A 22,450-nucleotide genomic window follows, 5' to 3' on the forward strand; every position below is an offset into this window, starting at 1 on the left:
CTCCCCTGCTCTCCTTCAGTCAGGTTCAGTCGTATTGTAGAGACAGGAACAAAATGGTTGTTTTGGTGCCAAGTATTTCGCATCCCATTTGATCTATTCACCTGCTCCTTGTCTCATCCATCTCTGTTGGCTCTAACCCCCACCCCCAACCTGCAATTGTACACATTTACAGAATCACATAATGCACATTTCATACCGAGAGCGCTGTTCTCCCACTTCCCAGTGTCAGCTCAGAATGGTCAGCTATCAAGGCCAGCAATCAGAGAAGCCAGTACAATTGCCATCTAGTCCACTAGGTTAGTCTGTATGAAGCAGAAGAGCCCTGGACTCATGTCCTGAACTGTAGATTCACTAAGATGTGGTGGCAGAACAAGGTCATTTGCTGGAATTCCAAGATAATAAAATGTGAGGCTGGATGAACACAGCAGGCCAAGCAGCATCTCAGGAGCACTCCTGAGATGCTGCTTGGCCTGCTGTGTTCATCTAGCCTCACATTTTATTATCTTGGAATTCTCCAGCATCTGCAGTTCCCATTATCTCTCATTTGCTGGAATCTTTGTTTTCCATCAGTCGACTCTTTGATTCTCTGCTGTTCTTTCATTCAGGAGTTTAAAAGTACAATTTTTTATTGTCCATTTCTTATTATGCTGAACAAGCTCATTTCTTGTCCCAGATAACTGAGTAAACAGACACCAAAAAGAAAAACAATACTATATGGTGAATAAACCAAACTTTTTTTTGTTGCATTCCCCCTCCTGTTCCTGTGGTCTCCTCTGGCCCCAACTTCCAGAGATGAAACCAGTACTCTTCCAATTCTAGCCATGTGAGCTACCCACATTTTAATTACTTAAAACCGACAATGAAGAAAAAGTGTACAAAAAATGTTTTGTTGTTTTTTTCCTAATGTGGAGAAACCCCAAACAATCTTTATTTTCTTCTACTATATGCTTACCTTGTTTAAATTTCAAAGACAGAGGTTTGGCAACGAATTTTTTTTTAAAAAGGGCTGCTGCATCATGGGATGATAAATTAGTACAAGATTATTTAGCCTAAGGAACTTCAAGAATGCAAAATCTAAAAAGGGAGCATTTTAAATGTTGTACCTTGCCCTTGAGGTTCCATTGTATGGATTCCGGACACTGAACACAAAGCTTTGTTGCTCAGACTTAACCAAATGGGAACAATACACAAGTAAATTACAATCCATTGTGCTTTAACTTTACAAAGTTATTCTTTTTGCATTACCTTCAACTGCTACTAGCACCAGTGACAGAGCTATAAATGGCAGAATTTCAATTTAAATAGTATACTGCTCAAAAGCATTCCAAATTTGGAAGGAGAAGATCTTAAATTATAGTGTCATGCTTTACTAAGATTCATGCACAAACATGATAGGGTTGTATTATTAAAATATTATTACCAATTTAGTGTCACAGGGTAAAGAGATTGTATGAAGTCACACTTTGTTGATAATTTAACACCTTTTCAGTTTTGACACCAATTCAGACTGCACTTTTCTGTTGTGTCACTATTAACCATGGAAATGATACAAGACAGAAGGTTGGGGGGGGGGGGGGGGTGGAGGCATTTGACCCATCTTGTCCATGCTGATCCAAAGACACGAGCTTCCCTTTCCAATCCCATCTTCCTGCACAAGGCCTACATTCCTGCAGATCCAGGTACTCTTAAAAAAGGAGGCGGGGGGGTGGAGTTTGGGTTTCTGCCTCATCCACCAACTCAGGCAGCAAATTCCAGTAACTTACCACCTTCTGTATGCAAAAAACATTTTTTTCCCCTCACATGCACCTAATCCTTTTGTCACTTAGCTTGGATCTGTGATCCCTGCTTATTGAACTCTATGCCAAGAGAAACAGGTTCCTCCTATCTACACTATCTCTATCCCTCACTATTTTGCATACCTCAAATCATGTTACCCTTCAGTCTTCTCTATTCCAAGGAGAACAAACCCAAACTGTTTGGAGCCACAACTCTCCAGCCCTGGCAACATTCTAGTAAATCTTCTCTGCGCTCCCTCCATGGCAATGTAACGTGTAACAGTGTAACGTGGTGACCAGAACTGCACACAACACTCCAGTTGTGGCGTCACCAGTGTCTTATACAGTTTCATCATTTACATCCCCACTTTTGTATTCTATAACTCTGCCAATGAAGGAGCGCACTCCAGATGCCTTCTTTGCAATCTTACCTACTTGTACTGCTACCTGTTGGGGTCCATACACTTGCATGTCAAGATCTCTCGCTTCATTTACTTCTCAGGACATTTCTGTTTATTATGTATTCCTTTTGCTGCTTGACCTTCTGAAATACATTATCTCACTTATCAGAATTGAACCCCTCTGCCACTCCACTAACCCATTTGGCATTTTGGAGCTTGCAGTTATCCTCTACTCAGCCAATTTTGCATCATCTGCAAATTTCCTCAATTGCGCCCTGGATGTTTACACTATCCTGGCATAGCATAAAAGGGATAATTTCTTACAAGACACAGCTGAGAAGCAAAGAAGGTTCATATACTACTGCAGAACTTCGGGGAAGCAAAACTATGCAGTACTGCAAACAGCTCTGGTCTCCATATTCATATAAATACTGCAGGACAGAGATGCTAGAGCAAAAACAAAAAGGATTTAGTATATTGATATCAGAATCAAGAGATTATACCCAACGGGCTAGATAAAGGTGGATCTTTCTTTCCCTAAAGAAGAAAATTGCTGGGGATGCCCTGAAAGAGTCAAAAATGATTGCAGGACTTGACGGTGGTAGATGTAGATCAGATACTTCTATCTACAGGCAAGAACAAAACTAGAGGGCCACAAATGCAAAAATTGATAGTCATTCATAAATCTAATCAGTAACTTGGGGAGAACTGTACCCAGAGCGGCAAGTATTAGTACACATTATTTGGAGTGATGCATTGGCAGGGAAGCTAGATAAGCAGAAGGATATGTTGATAGGGTTAGATGGAAAAGGGTGGGGAAGGAGCTCACATGGAGGAGAAACAGTGGCACAGACCAGAATGGTCTGTTTCTGCACTATCAACATGCCAACTGGAGTGTCCCCATTGCCAGGAACAAGTGAATGTCTCTGAAGCCAATGCCCAATCTTAAATGTTCATGAGTGTAAAACAGCAGTAAAAACTGCGTCATTTTCAGCCACAGGTTTCTGCTTACTGTACAGCGCAAAAAAAGTTATTCTGGTTATCCCTTCCTCTACTTGAAGGTAACTATTTTTTTCCTCTGTCAGTCATTTCCTTTTAACACTTCACTTCCTCCCTCAGCAGTGAATGCTGATGTGTGACCTATACACAGGTATATGCCAGAGTTTGCTTTTAAAAGTTTAACACAAGGTATTCAGTGATAAGCCCACCTCGTGATTTTCTTCTTTCCCTGTCACAAGGTATTTTCCAGAATTAAAATGGGGAACACTCATTAAGGACTGCCATGAGTTTTTTTTACATTGTATGTTGTAAGATTCCAAAATTAACATCAACGCTACAACAGTTCAGGAAAATCATCTCTCTCCTTGAAAAAAAGAAATGAAGCAATTTCAGCTCTGGAGAAGAACATTTTTGTAGCCTGCTATGGTGTCCACACCAAAGCTTGCGATCTATGGCATGCAAAGTCTAAATTTCCAAAGACAACATGAGGGACTATCTAAATACTGCTCAAATGGTATTAGCGTTTGAGTTGACCACCCTTTCAGACAGAGTTTCAGACTTCCAGAGGGAAAAAAATCTCTTCAATTCTTGTTAGCCTTCCATCTCTTACACTACATCTGTGGCGTCTGCTTACCGACCTAATAATGAAATGCATCTTCCTATCCAGCACATGACCTTCAATCTCATACACCTCTATCAAAGTCCCCTGTCTAACTTATGCTGCTCTAAGGAAAACAACCTCTGCCTAACCAATCCTTTATGGCTCAGCCCAGGCAGCATCTTGGTAATTCTCCTCTGCACCTTGTCAAGTGCAGTCACATCATTCCTATAATGTGGTGATCAGAACTGAAACAGGAATGGCTACTGCATAAATATATTTCAACTTGGATCTGATCTCGTACAGTTGAGTGAGCTAGAGATATTTTCCACTCAACCTCTTCAGACATGTTCTTACACATCTCTGGAGCAGGTGGGAGTTGAACCTAGACACCACCTAGCTCAGGGGTAAATACACTGCTACTGCAGGGGAGGGCAATGCATTTGGTACAGTCCACTTGGACTGCAACACGGTGTTCATTAAGATCCCACATGGGAAACTGATTTGAAATTAAGAGCCCACGGGACTGATTAATCCAAAGCTAACTGGATCAAAAATTGACAAAGGCAGATAGCAGAGGACCATGTCAAAGGGTGGTTTTCTGACTTGTAGCAACAAAAATAAGTTCATTCAAGGGTGATGCAAAAACTTGAGATGCTAAATAGTGAGGAAGATAACTTCTTCCACTAGCCAGAAGATACAGAAGCCTGAACACACACATGAGCAGTTTCAGCAACAACTTCTTTTTGGCCATCGTCAGAGTGTTGAAGGGACTCTAGCCTCAAATGTTGTAACGTGTATGCCTGAGATAATGGGAACTGCAGATGCTGGAGAATCCGAGATAACAAAGTGTGGAGCTGGATGAACACAGCAGGCTTTTCTGAAGAGTCTAGGCCCAAAACATCAGCTTTTGTGCACCTAAGATGCTGCTTGGCCTGCTACGTTCATCCAGCCTTACACTTTGTTACAACGTGTATGCCCCTCAAGTCTTTTTGATCTGTACATCCCTTGCTTGCTATGATCTGCCTGTACCACTCATAAACAAAGCCTTTCACTGTATTTTGGTACACATGACAATAAAATCAAAGCAGGATTGGGAGGGGCTGATCAGTGGCAAATGGAATTCAATCCAGATAAAGTGCAAGGTGATGCACTTGGGCAAGAATAATAAAGCAAGGGAATACAGAATGAACAGTAGGACCCTGGGTAGGACCAAGGATCAGAGGGACCTTGGTGTGTATGTCTGCCACTCCTTTAAAGGTAAGTAACTACTTTATCTACCTGTCACGTTAAGGCAGCATATGGAGTACTTGCCTCAATTAGCCAAGGCACAGGAGGTTAAGAGCAGGGAAATTATGTTTGAACTGTAGAAAACATTGATTAAGTCACAGCTAACTATCATATGCAGTTCTGGAATCCAGGAGGGATGCAAATTTACTTGCTATGGTGCAGATGATATTTATCAGGATATTGCCTGGGCTGGATACTTTCGTTCTAACTTTTGAGGAGACAGTGGATAAGCTGGGACTATTTTCCTTGCTCCAGAGGTGATGGGGGACAGATCATCAGTGAGATGCATAAAATTATAAAAAGGGGCACAGCTAGGATAGACAGGAAAGAGCTTTTCCCCTTGGTGGAGGGATCAATGACCAGGTGATTTAAGGTAAAGGGCAGATGGTTTAGAGGGAATGCAAGAAAAAAGTTTTCACCTAGAGGGTGGTGGGAATCTTGAGCTCACTGTAAGGGCAGCAGAAGCGTTCGTATGCCAAGACATATAGGGCAATGGGACAATTGCTGTAAAATGGGATTAGAATAAGAAGGTGCTCGTTTTTGACGAGTGTGGACTCAATTTGTCAAAACAGCTTCTTTCTGTGTGGTACGCCTCTGTGAAAATGATTACAGTTGGGCTAGAGGCTGGAAGAATAGATCCTATTTAAAGGGATGGTCTCCCACACAAATATAGACACAAACTGGAACTCCATCAGCAAACATTGAACTGGACCCAAATATACAAGCCATTGAAGAACAAAACAGGACAGTAATGCCAACCACCCCAGCAAACCAAGGCATATAAATAACAAGCAGGACAGAACACCGACGCCTCACCAGAGGCACGCTGACAATGTTACCGAGCAGGGTGACAAAACATCTGCAACCAAACCCACCGGCTCAGCAAGTCTACAACCCGATCCACAACCCAAGCTGCAAATCTTCTCAAAAACTTTACACAAAATGTAAGCAGACTAATTATCTTGTGACGTAGATTCAAATCACACCCCCCCACCACTGTCTCAATTCAGTTTGCAAAATCTGAAAGGGAAAATTATCTATTACTATTATCAATCTTCATAAAAGCCCATCTCATTTGCTAAAGTCCTACAGGGAAGGAAATCTGCTGTCTTTACCTGGTCTGGCCCACAAGTGGCTCTAGACCCACAGCAATGCAGTTGATTCTTAACTGCTGTCTGAAATGGCCTCGCAAATTATTCAGCTCAAGTGCAATTAAGGACAGGCAACAAATGCTGGTTGAGCTAGCAATACTCATGTACAGTGAGCAAACAAGAGAGAAAAAATCATTTCATATAATAAGTCTTTCTTCTGATTCAAGACCAACTTGGTCCTGCTATTCAAAGCAGAAAGGAATACTGCAGTTTCTGATGTCCACAGTACATTGCTTGGCCATTGTTTTCAAGTGAGGAACGTGTGCTATGTTGTGTATTATACTGTGCGCTTAAGTCAGCCGTTAGAAATATTGCCAAGCAAGCACATAACTGAGTGCTAGCTCAGGCAAGATATCTAAAAGAAAACATTAGGCCAGTTTAAGTTTAGGGCAGTGGGCTTGTATCTGTGGCTGAAAGCTGGTCGGTGGTTACCCAGCTTATTTAATACTTGTGACCACAAACAGCATCAAATCACTTTCAATCAAGATATCTTCGAAAGCAAACAGAGCTCAGAACAGGCTAAATCGGGTTGCCAAGAGATCAACACTCTTGCCCAACTGTTCAGGAAATAAAAATGACAGATGTAAGAGCACGTTATAGTTACTTTCTCCAACCATTATCAAGTGAAATCAAGCCTTCATTTTCTGAAACAGTCTAGCATCACTGGCACACAGACAACAGATTAGTTCAATCAGATAGTCTCAAAACTAAATGGGGCAAATTTACAGAATGATTAGCCTCTGACACTTGCCTTTCCCCTGTCCCTTAAGTGCATTGACAGGTCAAATTCCAACAGGGATCAACCTGTCTTTATTAATTTTAAGACAAGATCACAAATTGTAACCCACACTAGAGTATGTTACAGATCCGTGTGTGAAAGCTACATCCTGCCCTGAAATTATTTTCTATACAGCAGCTCTGTTCTATCTAGGCCAAGGAGAATGTAACTGGGACAACTGTTTTCTTTTCATTCTATATAAGCAGGCAGCCCAGTGCTCCCCACCCTCAACACAATCTTAATCTTCCTCCAATAAGCACAACATCAAGATTCTAAATTGTAAAGTTTCAACAATCAATAACTCTACATCGTAGAAACTGTTATCGAAGAAACAAAAAGAAAAAACAGTTCAAAATATAAGAAACAGCAGACAGAGAAATGAAAAGCTGATCTATTTTTAAATGTCCAATGAAGTCTTAAGATTTTTACAATGATGTTGTTACTTAATTTTGCATAAGTGTTGTCCACAGTCTAGCCAAACTACACATGCCATTTCACATTGAAAATTTCTTAATGGAACAGCAATGAACAGCATTAAAAGGACAAAATTTGTGATGGAAGCAGCCTGATTTATCATAGCTCAAGCATACATGTTTGGCAAGAGGTGGTGGTTGGATGAAAGAGTGTGTATGGAGGGGGGAAGGAGGAAGAGGAAATAGTAATAGTTTTTCCTGCTTGGATAATGTTAAAAGCTGTTGGGAAGATTAGAGAGGCCTTCCAGGATAGATAAGGAGACAAGCTGATAAACTGCTGTTGTCTAACATGGGAGGGACAACTGGTTTACAACAGCTGGCCCACGATTAGAAAGTTACTGCAGAAACAACTTAAATCTAAAAGACAAATTGGCACAGTCTCTTTTCAGTACAACAATTAGTACAAATAATTGCTATGCAAAGGATCTCACATTACTTTTGTAATGTACATTAAATATTTTACTTCCCTAATTCCGAAAACAAAATAAGTGATTAATTAGAAGAGTTTTATTGGTGCCTTTTTGCTAAAAATTGGCTATTTCAACCAGTTGGATTGGAGTTTCAGCCAAGACAGTAGTTTCCTCTCAGGCTACCACTAACAGACCCAGTAGCTGCCTCCATCACATGGCATTCAAACACAAATCCTCATCCGTCCCTGCTCCAAAGGTACAAAGTGAAAATACATTTCTTCCTCCTCAAATAAATATCATTTTGAAATGAAACAATCAATACAGCTGTAAGGGAAGCTGATGTTAGGAACTAGAAAATAACATTCTTCTATGGAAATGCACCCAAGATTTGGATGCAACTTAGTTCTTTCATGGTTACAGCTGTTGCTTGGTACTTCCTTCGCATCTGTAGATTTATGCCGTAGCTGAAGTAATGAAATGGTTAAAGTTGTCCATTCTCAGGATGCTTTGGTATAAATTAGCAGACTCTGCTGTTAGTCTTCTGCTGAAAATACCGAATGCAAGATTCATGCCTGTTGATTTTTTTTGTGGCTGCATGCAACACAGAATACTGACATATCCTTAAAATAGAGAGATGGGACACTCTGCTCCATAGGAGTTCCCTCTAATGCCCATTTGTGGATATAACAATACAGTATCCCAAATCACATTTGAATACCCTTTCCAAATATGAACTGTCCAGCCTGAGATTCTCCATTAACCACTGCAATTCACAGCTGCGAACCTTTCACCCTCACATTCTCATCCCATCTCCACTTGGGAGGCCCACTTCCCATTACAACCATTTCTCTCCCACCTTAGACATTCCCCTAGGGCACACACTCCACCTCTGCCACCCCACCACAATTCCTGATAATCCTCCTCTTTCTGCTTCCACCCCCTCCAGCCCCACGCAACCAGGATCCATCCTTGGCTTGTGCCAGTTTCTCATCTATGTGCTGCCCCTCAGCAACATTACTGGAACCCCATCAGGTTCCACATCCACACGGTGACAGCCAGTTTTGCCTCACCACAAATTCTCTCATTCCTCCCAGCATTGATAAATCATTAGGCTGTTTATTCAACATCCACAGAACAGTACAGCGCAGGAACAGGCCTTCAGCCCATCTTGTTTGTGTCGACAACAAAGCCTTTCTAAACTAATCCCACCTCCCTCTCACGGTGCATAGCCTTCTATTCTTTGCCTGTTTGTGTATTTAAATGCCTCTTAAAAACTTTGCTATTGTATCTGCTTCTAGTACCTCCCCAGACATCCTGTTCCAGGCACCTAGCAGCCTCAGTTTTAAAAGAACTACCCCCCCCCCACCTTAAACTACGTCCTGACTCTGATGTTTCTACTCCACGAAAAAGATTTCGAACCTTCACCTTATCCATGCCTCTTATAATTTCAAGTTGCTATTAGGTTGCTCCTCAGCCACTGACACTCTAGCAAAAACAATCCAAGTATGTCCAACTTCTACTTACAGCTAATCTACTCCAAACCAGGCAACATCCCAGTAAACTTTCGTACTTTCTCCAAAGGCTCCACATTCTTCCAGTAGCGTGGTGACGAGAACTGCACACAGTACTCCAAATGTGGTCTGACTAAAGTCATATACAGCTGCAACTTGCCAACTTTTATACTCAATGCCTCAACGGTTGAAGGCAAGTATGCCACACACCCTCTTTACCATCATCTTGAATGTTACCACTTTCAAGGATCAATAGACTTGCACCGCAAGAACCCTCTGTACATCAATGCTCCCAAGGACCCCACCATGAACTGTGTAATTCTCTTGCATTTGATCCCCAAAAATGCATCACCTCACACTTATCCAGATTAAGTTCCAGCTGCCATTTCCCAGCCCAACTTTTCTACTGATTATACCCACTACATCCTTTAACAATCTTCCTCACTACCCACAACTCTAATTATTGTCTCGTCTGCAAACTTACTAATTCAACCACTTACATTTTCATCCAAATCATTTGTATGTGTGACAGACAGAGGTCCCAGCACTGATCCTTTTGGAACACCACTGGTCACAGATGTCCAGTGAGATTAAAAACTCCCTCCACAAGGCTACTGTCTTCATGACCAAACCAATTTTGTATCTGACTTACCATAGATCCTGTGTGACAATCCTCCTGGACCAGGCTACCATGATGGACCTTGTCAAATTCTTCAATAAAATCCATATAAAGAACATTCCGCCACCCTCGCCTCAATCATCTTCATCTCTCTCTCAAACAACGCAATTAAATCTATGAGACAAGACCTCCTTGGCACAAAGTCATGCTGATTATCTCTATTAAGTCCATTCTTTTCCGAAAGTGAGTAAATCCTGTTTGGAAGAATCTTCTCCAATGTCTCTACCTCTGATGTAAAGTTTACCAGCTTATAAATTTCCTGACCCTTAAAGGAGCAACATTGGCTATTCGCAAATCTTTTAGGACCTCACCTTTGGCTAAACAGGGAACAAAGAACTCTGAAGCACCCAGCAATTTCCTCCCTTGCCTGTCGATATCCTAGCATAAATCTCATCAGACCCTGGGACCTTATCTACTTTAATGCTTTTCAAGACACCCAACACAATTACCTCCTTAAAATCAACATGCCCCTAAACATCAAAATACCCCTTCCTAATCTTATCATCCACACCTTTCTCCTTGGTGAATACTGATGCAAAGTACCTATGAAGATCATCACCCACCTCCATTGACATTAGACATGTTGCTTGGTTTGTGCTTGAGTGAACCTACCCATTCCCAAGCTACCCTCTTGTTCCTACTATATGCAAAAGATGCACTGGGACTCTCCTTAATCTTACTTGCCAGGGACATTTCATGGTCCTATTTAGCCCTCCTAATTCCTTGTTTAAGTTCTTTCTCGCTTTTTTTACATTCCTCAAGGGCCTTCTCTGATTCCAGTTTCCTAAACCTTAGCTAGGTTTCCTCTTTGATTAATCTTTCAACATTTCTTGTCATCTAGGGTTCCCGAATCTTGCCATCCTTATCTTTCATCCTCACAGAAAGATGTTGACCCTGCACTCTGATCCACAAGCCTTTAAAAGACACCCACATCAGATGTGGATTTACCCTGAGCCATCCACAAACTAATTTTTCCAGTTCCTGCCTAATACCATTAGCCTTCCCCAAATTTATTACATTCACCCGAGGACCAGAATCCTTATCCATATTTATCTTGGCAACTTTGACTTATGATCACTGTTCCCACAATGCTCCCCCACCAAAACAATGATCACCTGGGCAGACCTACTCCCCAGTTACAAGGTTCGTACAGCCCTTCCATAAGTTGGGCTATTTACATATTGTTTAAAGAAGTCCTCCCGTATGCAAACAAATTCTGCAACAGCTAAATTCTTGGCACCAAGAGTCCAAGTCTGAACTGGGGAAGTTAAAAATCACTACAACAATCGCGTTTCTTTCTAAACCATATCCAGTACTGGACAAGAAGAAATTCCCTCGAAGGTCTAAAACCACTATCTTCAGGCCCAGTTATTGGTCCTATTCCCTGGCCACCAGTTCTATCCTCTTTCGAGACAATTGCCAGAGACTGAACCAAACCGATCCCAATTTGATGTATTTGACCCCACGAGACCAGTTATTGAACACACAGCCAAAACAAGTCTACCTATTTCCACCTCTAACAGTGCCCCACTCCACCCTCGCCCTCGTTCATACAACATGAAAACTCAAGCCAACTGTCTTATTTTGAAGAAATACCCAGATTTAACAAACTCCTGGCCAGCCTCCATCTTCCACTCAATGGGAACTCCTTCGGCTGGCCAGGTCCTGACTTGATCTGATGCTTAGTCACCAATATTCCAGTGTTTGCTGACCTATATTCATACCTGCTTAAAATTAAAACTTGCTCAACGTTCTCAGTTTTCAAATCCCTCCATTCTTGTGCTTCTCCCAGCTCATGATGTCTTGTGCTTCTGTAATCTCCTTCACTTGACAATCCATATAGTGAACAGATTACCCTTCAGCAAGTTTACTAAGAATTATTTCCTTTTCAAAGGGTTTTGTTCACAATAATATTGCTATATCATAATGAACCAGCTAGAGCTGTATGCACACCTAGAGGCTTATAAGAGATTTGACATCTCCTTAATTAGTCGGGTTGGGATCAAAAAGAACTGATGTAGAAAGATTCAAGTTTCAGGGAAAAAAACTTTTCTGGATGTCTTCTACTTAAAAGCATCACAACAAAGATCTGGTGAAGAAGAAATGTTTTACTATGCATTAGAACCCACAATTGGCTGCCAGCCTCTTCCCTTATGTGACAAAAAAGTTCAACAGCAGAATCCTTGACCAGAACAGCAGCTCACCTGAAGGAAAAGACTGCAACACCTGCACCTTAAACTGGGCACAGGTCATTGTTCAAAACACAAAAGGTCAAATGGAACAAGATAGTACTGATTGTGTGTGATTTATGAAAAAGAAAAACAACTTAACAGGCTATGCCAATATAGCACGGTGCAAGAAAATAAAGCCACAACTAGATATGTTCAGAACTTGGTGCAAAGGTGCCTTTAGTCTGTGAAAATTCATCATGGGTCAGACAGGGCCCCAGCAAAGTTAATTGCTTACTGACTAGGATGCCAATACATCTGTAAAAATAGGACAATACAAATTTGGGAAATGGGTCAAGGTACTTCTACTTTTGAAAAATGGAAAAACAAAAAAGAGCACAGGCAGCTTTAGAATGCATTTTCATGGAAGGAAAAAATATTATATAATCTGCATGAAGACTAGGGACTGAAAACATATTCACCTCAGAGGTTTTAACATTAATGTCTGCACAGGTTCCCAACATATTATTAAGTAAATGAATAATATTCCAAATAAATTAGAATAAACTCTCCTGCAACACACTGAATAGGACAATGAAAAAAGTCATACGGACATTTTCCCGAACCACTTGAAACTTGGAAGAGTCACTTTGATCGGCGTCATGTAGTGGACACCCAGGATAAAGTCCTGAGGTCTCAGATTTGTGAAGTTTGCCATCTTGTGCACAAGCTCAAGAAAAACCTTTGGCTTTATCATTCAAACTTTGGCAAAAGAAACAAAAAAGGAGAGAGAGATTTAACTATAAAAGAAGTGAACCAGTGATATTTGGAACATATTGACTGAAGAAAGTGGTGCAAGGAGAACCGATGTTTTCAAAAGTGAACTGGATAGATCCTAAAGCCAAATTTGCAAAGCAGTAAGAGGAAGGAAAGCAGATGGGTGGATTAAATGGATAGCTCTTAAAACAGACCTGTTACCAGGAAAAGTGGGCAGAATTGACCATTTACCGTGCTACAAAACTACATGAACACACCATTTTTTTAAATTGCAAAAGAGAACAGACAGCAGAAGCCAAGGATACGTGTGTAAATGAGATGCGACCATATATACACTTTGAAGTTGAGCAAACCTGTCAGCTCTCAGAGCTTCAAAATTAACTTTGAAAATTTTAGAGGGGTGTATCACATGAATACTTCAGGATAACAGCCCTCTTCGTTAAGGGTCTTATGTAATGACTGAGTTGTGAAATCATTTGCTGAACTGAAATAAAGTGATCATGCCAGGATCACAGCATAATAACAACTCCTGATCACTGGAGGAGATATTGCGTCAATTGTCAGGAATAGATTGCAACATTATAAAGAATTAAAATGTATTAAGTTTCAGTCATTGTGAGTTTGCTAACTGCTCTTGTAAATGAACTTTATTTTTGAACTTCAACATTGACTACAGGCTACAGAAGCTCACTTCATTTTCTAATGTGGAGCAGGTGGGACTTAATGCCAGGTCTCCTGTCTCAGAGGTGGGGACACTACTAAGGCGTAACAAGCACTCCCTTGAAGATTGATTTTAAAATAAATTTGTACAGATTTGGCACGATACACCTTTGGAGCAGCTGGGACTTGAACTGAGGCCTTTTGGGTCAAAAGGTAGGAACCCTACCACTGTAATTGAATAGCCCTTACATTTAATAATCACAAACTGGGCAAACAGCCATAAGTCTTATAACTGGATATCTTTTCCAATCAACCTGGTCAGACATTTTATTACATTCCTCTGGACCTGGTGGTAATTGAACCTGAGTCTCCTGCCTCAGAGGTAGGGACTCTACCACTGTGTAACTAAAAGTTCTTACTAGTCTCACCTCAAAAAGACACACAGATAATGCTAAACATCTGGGTGAAAGGGTCACCTTCAATTACAAGAACAACATGGGGGGGGGGGGGGTGGTCTTTCTTCAAAGAAGGAGGGCCTGAAAAAATCTTCCAGCTGCACAGGACTCCATTAAATTAACTGACATGGGTTAAGAAACTACCTGAAAGCAAGAGGACAGTGTGGATCAGTGTCAAGTTACATTTGGAAGAAAACAATTCCTGCAAAATGGGTTTTTAAGAATTTTCAAAACATCAAGGCCTCCAAACAGTTGTGTATGATGCAGCTGCAATTCAAATTGTAGCTCAGTGTCAGAAACAAGAATCTTTTTATTTAAAATCGTGCTCGTGTTTCCAAATAGCATTGCCGTTTTTCACTTCATCTTAACTGTTCTAACCAAACAGCTTCCAGAAACAACTCACCTGTGACAAGAATTTCAAATAACTGTACTGGCTTTATTTAGTCTCTCTTAAACCAGATACAATCATGAGTATTTATGGCTAAAATTTCACACAAGCACTCAAAACATCTATTAGAAAGCATGTATGGCCATCAGGTAGTAAAAAGACAACTATAATTAGCACAGTGCGGACCACTAAAACATTTAAACTACGCAGCATCTTTCCAGCAGCCATACATGCAAGCTCTTGTGTATCAAAAGACATTATCATAGACTCTTTACAGTGTGCAAGCAGGCCATTTGGCCTGTCGAGTCCACACCTACTCCCTAAGTGCATCCCACCAACACACTATCCTATTCTACCCCTGTAACCCTGCATTTCCCATGGCCAACCCACCTACCCTGCACAGCTTTGGATTGCGGCAGGAAGCCCATGCAGACGCAAGGAGAACGTGCAAACTTCACACATATGGTCACCCGAGGGTGGAACACACACTTGGGTCCCTGGTGCTGAGAGGCAGCAGTGCTAACCACTGAGCCACCATATACCTCTTTAGTTTGCCTCAGTTAGGAAGTATTATCATATGAAAAAGGCAAAGTCGCCATAATTGGGTGAGGGGTGGCACCACACCAGCATTTGCATTACTTGAACAAAAATGAACTCATGGCATTAAGTAATAATTTAAGGATGGGAGTCATATTTGAACACTTACAAATTGCAACTAAATACATTTGCATTTATATAGCAACTATCACAACCTCAGGACTTTACAAAAAAGGAACACTTTGAAATCTAAATCAACCATTTTGACACAAGGAAACCTTTCAAGCAGCACAATACCACAACCAAAGGGACAAACAACCAGAGAACCATGTTTCAAATTCAAATATTGCCTTCAGCTTTGTACACTGTGAAGTTATGTGTCAGCCTAGATTATGTGCTCAAGTTCCGGACAGGGACTGGAAACCACAATCCATTGACTCGTACCCTTGACATAGCAGTAACACTTTAGCCCAAAATCATGAGTTTTGAATAGAGAGTAAATGACACATGCCTTCCAAAAGAAATAAATTTTGAAGGCTGTCACATTACAGAATGTACCTATTTCAACAGAAGGGTATAGCTGTCTAAGGTTCCAACACAAATTTGAGAAGTGAAACTGAGAGTGCACTCAGATCAGCTTCAAACACAACTGTACAGTATTGGTAACATTGTCACTTCCTGCCTGAGTTATTTATGCACAGAAAATCATCTTGAACAATAAATTTGCGATTTCAGATTTACTAGTCTTCAGCTTCATAGTGAACACAAGATGGGACAGAATTGCAAAGGAACAGAAGCAAGAAGAGGTCAAATGGCTTCTGCTTCAACATTCAATAAGATCACCACTGATCATCAACCCTGATGTCACTTCTTCACCAGGTAGCACAAATAAACCAGAAAATCATAGCTTCAGTAAAGAAGTTATACATATGGCTTTTTAAAAATGTCTAAACAACAATTTAATTTTAGAGCTGCACTGTACCCAGTAATCTAGCTATGAATACCAACAATATGCACCACAGAAAACCAGTTTCTTGTACACCTAAAACCACTGCTCTTGCAAGCAACATAGGCATCCACCCTCAACATAGAATCAAGATCAGGCAAAAGGCTGCTCTTCACAAGAAGTTCAAACCACACCCAACAGCCTCATTTGGAGGTACTAAATGCCAGTCTAGGTGGTACTCTAGAATACTGCATGACCTGTAAAGTCTCAAGTCATACTGCAGCACAAAGCTTAAAAGGTTGGAACAGGATAGAGCTACATATTAAGTGTGCTTTGCATATTACAGTGCCTACTGAAACATCTTGGCCTTCCACATAAACACTATCACATTCCAAGTACCATTCATTTAGTGTGGATTTCAGTTTGTTGCCTGGGGTGGAGAAGGAGGTGGTATTTAATCCTGCAACCCTGACGACTCAGCAATTCCATCTCATGAAAACTATCATATTCCCTATTTACTTTTCCTAATAGCTTACAAACATAACCCATTTTCTTCTCTGCTGTACCACCTCGGAAGTACAACTGAGGTTAAAGTATATTCCCAGCATAAATGCAAGAAAGTACAAGGTGCCCTCATCTCAAAGATTTAAAAACATTTTTCTTCCTTCCTCCCACACAAAGTTTCTGAGAAGGCAAGAAATCTGGCCTCTGTGGTTCCTTATTCAACCACAAGTAAACAAAGGGAATCCAGATGCCTCTCCCTCCCTGTTTAGGAGGAATGTTTTGCCTCTCCCTCCCTGTCTAGGAGGAATGTTTTGCCTCTCCCTCCCTGTCTAGGAGGAATGTTTTGCCTCTCCCTCCCTGTCTAGGAGGAATGTTTTGCCTCTCCATTCCTCCACACCCCTTCCTCAGCTGAGATAGCGCGAGATATATTTGAGCTCTAAACTATGCAATGCGAACATGGAACACTGCAACATCAAACCTTCAGAAAAATATAGAAGAGATTATTTCAGGAATAATAGTTTAAAATCTGCTTAACCAGTATCGTCCAGTCATGGGGAGGCGGGAAACACTGCACATCAACTCACTACAAAAACAGTTTCATTTTACTATTTGAAATTCATTTCTCAACCCTGGGCTTTCCTCATGGTAAGGTAAATTTGCCACAGTCACAGAGGGCCACAGGGTTGCTCTGTCTTTACAGATAGGCAGGGCTGATGGGGAATTTAACCAGAATGTCACCGTACCTCAGGTGAGGTTGTGAAGATGGCTTCTTCGTGATGATCTTACCCAGCATGGGAACTGATCCCACTCTGTTGGCGTCACAAACTAGTCAACTTAAAACCTACCACATCAACAACTTCCCACAGTATGGTAATCACCGAACGTGAAAGATAGCACAGAAAGGCCCACTGACTGTAACTCGGCCGGAGTCCACATTTGCATGATCAGTCCCAGAGGAATAAAGAAGAATGGCATCTCTAAAAAGTAGGACATCTTATTGCACTGCGACAGAAAGCCACAGCCAAGCCTGTCTGTCAGATTATTGCAGTTGAAAGCAAACTGGCAGGCCGAAATAACATTAACTGCTCAAGAACAGAGGGCAGAGTGGAAAGCTAGTTCGGACATTGAATGCCCTTGCCTGATCCAGCAGGTGGTAATTGATAAAAAGGAGAAAGTAACAGATAGGCTGACTATAATCAAGTGGAGTAGGCATGAAGTCTAATGAGATGCATTCAAGTATACAGAGTGAAATTAGAGTAAAAATTGCAGGGGACACTAACACAACTTCTCAGTCTTACTTAGATTCTGTGGGGGTACCAGAAGGTTAGACAATAGTAGATATTAGATTCTTGTTCGAAAAGTAGTTGCATTAACAGGCCACTCGGTGTAATGCCTCGGCAGGAAATTTCTCAGAAGAATCATTTGAGACAAAATTAATAGGCACATGAACAAATGCAGGTTGATTAACAAAAGCCAGCATGCACTTAAGGGAATCTCAAGTTTACCTAACTTGCTGGGTTCTTTTTTAAGCAAAAGAGAGAGCATAGCTGAGGTCAATGCCATTAATGCAGTGTATGTGGGCTTCTAAAAGGCTTTTGATACAGCACTACACAGAGCCAAAAAGTATTAGCTCATGGAATAAAAAGGACAGCAGCAGCACATACAGAATTGCCTGAGCGAAAGGAAGCAATTATTGGTTATGGATGTTTTTCAGGCTGGAGGAAGTGCGGAGCAGAGTTTCCATAAAGGGTCGATGTTGCTCTTCCTGATGTACATTATTAACCTAAACCTAGGTGCACAAGGAACAATTTCAAAGTTTGCAAGTGATATGAAACTTGAAAAACATTGTTAACAGTAAGGCAGCGGGGGAGCACATTGAAGTATTTACAATCATGGCATGTCTGGCCAGATTAAATAGGGAGAGAGAGCTGTCCAACTTGTGCTGGAATTAAGAACAGAAAAAGAAAATAAGCACAAAACCAATGAGAAAAAGAACACTTTAACAAAAGGTTGAGGCCTGGAACACACAGTCTTGGAGAAAGTACAGTATAGGCAGGTTCATTTAAACATTGAAATGGGTGTTAGACTGGTACCTGAAGAGAAACAATGTCAAGAAGGCTGGAGAATTATACCAGATAAACTGCTCAAAAAGCTGGCCAAGACACAATGAGCTGAATGGCCTCCTCCTGTGCTGCCATAAAATGTGCGTTGGTAAGGAATAATTTGATATAGCAGTTATACAGCAGCTCTCCTTTTCCATTATCAGTTTTTAAATTTGTGAAATGAATTCCCAAGGTCACGAGACCCTTCAGCCTTAAAGTAAAGCAGAAAGAAACCATTAGCATTTCAGGCAAAAAAGAATTCTCATGGTTGAAGCAAGAATGCTACAATCATTAGTATTCACTCTGTATAAAGTGTTACACTCAGACTCGGCATAATCAAAATGCAGGCCAGAAAAAGTGAAAAGCACATTTTTGGGATTCCATGCACAGCATCTGCATATAAAATCCAGGTAAAGTAAATAGCGACGGCAACTTTTAAAAACAGGACGATAACAGGAAACAGAAAAAAAAAAGAGAGAACTAACTGGCTGTGGAAATTCAGATAGTGAACACATGACTTGAGCAGGAAGTAGAAATTTAATTCCCCCTTCACCACCAACACTGCTCCCCCAACCCCTCACAAAAGCAAGCAGCAAAATTGAGCATGTACGGCCCAGCAATAACACATGTAGTTCTATCTGTAGCACAAATGTGCAAAACCTCAGAACAGAAAATTGCTATCTGTTGATGTTCAGGAAGGAAGGGCAAAGAGACAGTTATCAGCTGCACACACAAGTTGGGGTAGCATAGCGAGTGTCAGCAGCAACAAGTGTATTTCTTTAAAAAACTAAACGTTTTCTTACCCTACATACTGTTCATTCTACTTTAAAGACTGTAGTACAAAAACTTCAAGCAAAGCATTTGCAAGCTTGCAAAACAACCTTGATCACGAATGAAAAGCAAATAAAAGTTGAAGATAATGTCCAGAAAGTTCTGAAGAATAGTTATCGGACTCAAGATGTTAACTGCTTTCTCCCCACAGATGCTGCCAGACCTGCTGAGTTTCGCCAGCAATTTTCATTTTTGTTTCAGATCTCTAGCATCCGGAGTCCTTCGTGTTATTCATAAAAGCTGAAGATGCTGGATATCAGCAATTTTAAAAAAGCTGTTCTAGAAATTCTCTGCAGGTCAGTCATCACCCACAGAGAGAAAAGATCCATTACTGTTTCAAGTACTGTACAGGCTCTCCAATTCTGACAAAACATCTACAGCTCAAATACTAGCAGATCTGTCCTACACAAGCTCATCAATAACCACCTTGTGCTACAGTACACAACAGCTTTCTATTTTCCAGGCCCTCCAAAATCATTTTTGGTAGAATCAATTAAATACATGAACGTAGATTTAAGACAGACAGCTATTTCCAACTAATCCACTAACACTGCTCAGGATGAGTATACCTTACTTTATCACCCAACCCTGGCCCCCCAAAAGTCCTGCTCTGTGGCCGTATCATGATCTCCCCTTTTCAGTTGAAAAAAGGGTGCTACTTAAATAGCTTTAATCCAATTAAAATGGTAGAACCATCAACTGGCAAGCATACCTTAGCCAGTCCCTCTGCCCCCACCCTTTTCTCCATAGCCACGCAAACAGCGTTCCTTCCAGATAGTTATCCAGTTCCCTTTTTGAAAAGACGACGGTTGAAATTGCCACTCTGACATTCTTAGGCAATGCATTCTGATCATTATCACTTGCTTCCCCTTCCAGCCCCCACCCTGTCACCACAGGTTCTACTGCTAATCATCTTTAAAGTTCTTCAAAATTTTCACTAAGCTAAAGCCTTGTTCATTAAAAGAACAACGTTCAAGTACAGCATATAAAATCTGCAGTCCAGAGTCATAGCTAATTGGACTAAAATGGTAAACTGGAGGTGAATGCTGGAGCTGGTCCATGAAAACACCCAAAATTAACAACAGAGACCTCAATCACAATTTCAGCATCACCTCAGTGTTTCAACTGTCTCCTCATGGCTCTGTTTTTCTGCACGACAACTTATCACTCTCCTCAAAAAGATTGAAAACAACCCCTCACGTCCATAAGAAATAGGAAAAGTAGCAGGCCATTCAATCCCTCAAGCCAGCACTGCCATTCAACAGGTTCCTCATGTCCACGTTCCTGTTCTTGCCACTTAATCTTTGATTCTTTGACTGATCAATAATCTGTCTTAGCCTCAGAATGTACACAAAGACACTCTCCCCACAACTTTCTAAGACATGGAGCTCCAAAGGCTCCCAACCCTCAGAAGAATTCTTCTCAGTCTTAAATTGATGCCTTTAAAGACAACTACACGTTCCTCTCCCATGAGGGGGAATACTGTCCCCACATTTACCCTGTTAAGCCCCTTAACTCTCAAATATCCTTGTTATATTAGAGGCTTTTACATCAAAAAGTAAGCACCAGCATTCCAGTCTCAAGATTTCATGAACATAACCGAAAATTAATGGCCCACTGAAACATCCTCATTCCTATAGCATTAATACCAAGGTCCACAATACAGATTTCTATACTAATCTTTTAATACCCTCCTTAAAAAGGTTTTAAGTTTTAAAACCCAAATTGGGCATCTTTAATTCTTCATTTCAGCTTTGGTATTCTATGGAATGGGTCTCAGTCTACCTTTCTTTTGCTTAAATAAAGCTGTACTCAAGTCAGATGGCAAATCTAACATGTACTGCAGCACCATATCACATTTTACAGAATTTAAGACTCCATTTTAAGTTGCTGGAAGACTTTTTAAAATCCAGAAGTGACGGGGTATTCAAGTTCCAGTCTTGTTAACCGCATCCAAATATCATTTCATAAAATGCAGCGCAATGTCTACATTTTAAAAGCCTCGAACTAAAATGTTTAGAAACACTAATTCTAGTAATAGGCAGAACATTTTTGTGTGGTGAAGTAGTAAGGGTGTGACTAAAACCAGGAGTTCAATCACCTTGCCCTGCAACCTCTCAGAAATTAGTTCCAGGCATTTGGCAACTATGCATGTTGTCGTAACACATATGCCAGGAGTACAATCAGAATGCCAGCGAGTTACTAAAGGAAGGACTGAGTTCTTGACAGGAATATGGACTTGAGAAACATAGCCACACTATCAGACTCCCATATGCTGAATATTTGACTCCCAAGCTAGCACGTATAGGTAATTCTCCCATAACACGACAGTTGCATTCTTACACTATACAAAATTATGTTCTAGGGAAATTTCTATACCCATACAGTAGAAACTTTGCATTATCCAAACATCCACTAAACATCAATTGCGTTACAGCCAATTTGCGTTAACAAAACACACATTATAGTGGAATTACCTGTAAATAGATAATTAAAGGTAAATCAGTACTAGCTAGAAGTGTAATCAAAGTTTTTAAAAACAAAACTACAAATATTCTTGCTGATAACTTCATGTTCATTAGGAACAGTTCTTATTGACCTCAAACAACTGGTACACTTCAAAAATTTGGACATCAATAATAAGGTATCAAACATCTAAGGCATGAACATTTGTTTTGTATGGGGAGTGTTTAAAATTGCAATGGGGAAGGGATACGTGACAAAATGAAACTTGATCAGTTGCTACCATAATTGATCATGTTTAATAAATCCAACAGCACTTCTTCGCTTTATTGAAGTCTAGCTTTGTGTTGAGCACAGATGAATCAGACAGATTCCAGCTGGTACACATACACAGTGTTATAAATACTGTTGCAGAGAACAGATACTTGGGAAATTTAACAAGGGTGTAATTCACTCAGTGGAAGGGATCATATCAAACTGATGAAGTGATGTTCATCCAATTTACCAGTGTCAGCAAAATGTAGAGACTGAATTACACCTATTAACTCCCTCTC

At 40.7% G+C, this 22,450-nt stretch overlaps 1 protein-coding gene across 2 annotated transcripts in view; it reads right to left on the reverse strand.

Annotated features, from left to right (window-relative positions):
• The window catches only part of LOC125463828 (transcription factor MafG), a 46,164-nt gene extending 27,376 nt beyond the window's left edge, over positions 1-18,788 (reverse strand). Inside the window, exon 1 of one of the 2 annotated variants that reach the window (XM_048555587.2) lies at positions 18,594-18,788. The gene's annotated coding sequence lies outside the window, so the exon portion shown is untranslated. Of the gene's footprint in view, positions 1-17,243; positions 17,341-18,593 lie in introns of those variants that run through there. The other variant, XM_048555586.2, reaches the window with a different exon arrangement.
• Between the last annotated feature and the right edge of the window lie 3,662 nt (positions 18,789-22,450).

The sequence above is a fragment of the Stegostoma tigrinum genome, chromosome 22, assembly GCF_030684315.1.
Source record: "Stegostoma tigrinum isolate sSteTig4 chromosome 22, sSteTig4.hap1, whole genome shotgun sequence".
Classification (NCBI taxonomy): domain Eukaryota; kingdom Metazoa; phylum Chordata; class Chondrichthyes; order Orectolobiformes; family Stegostomatidae; genus Stegostoma; species Stegostoma tigrinum.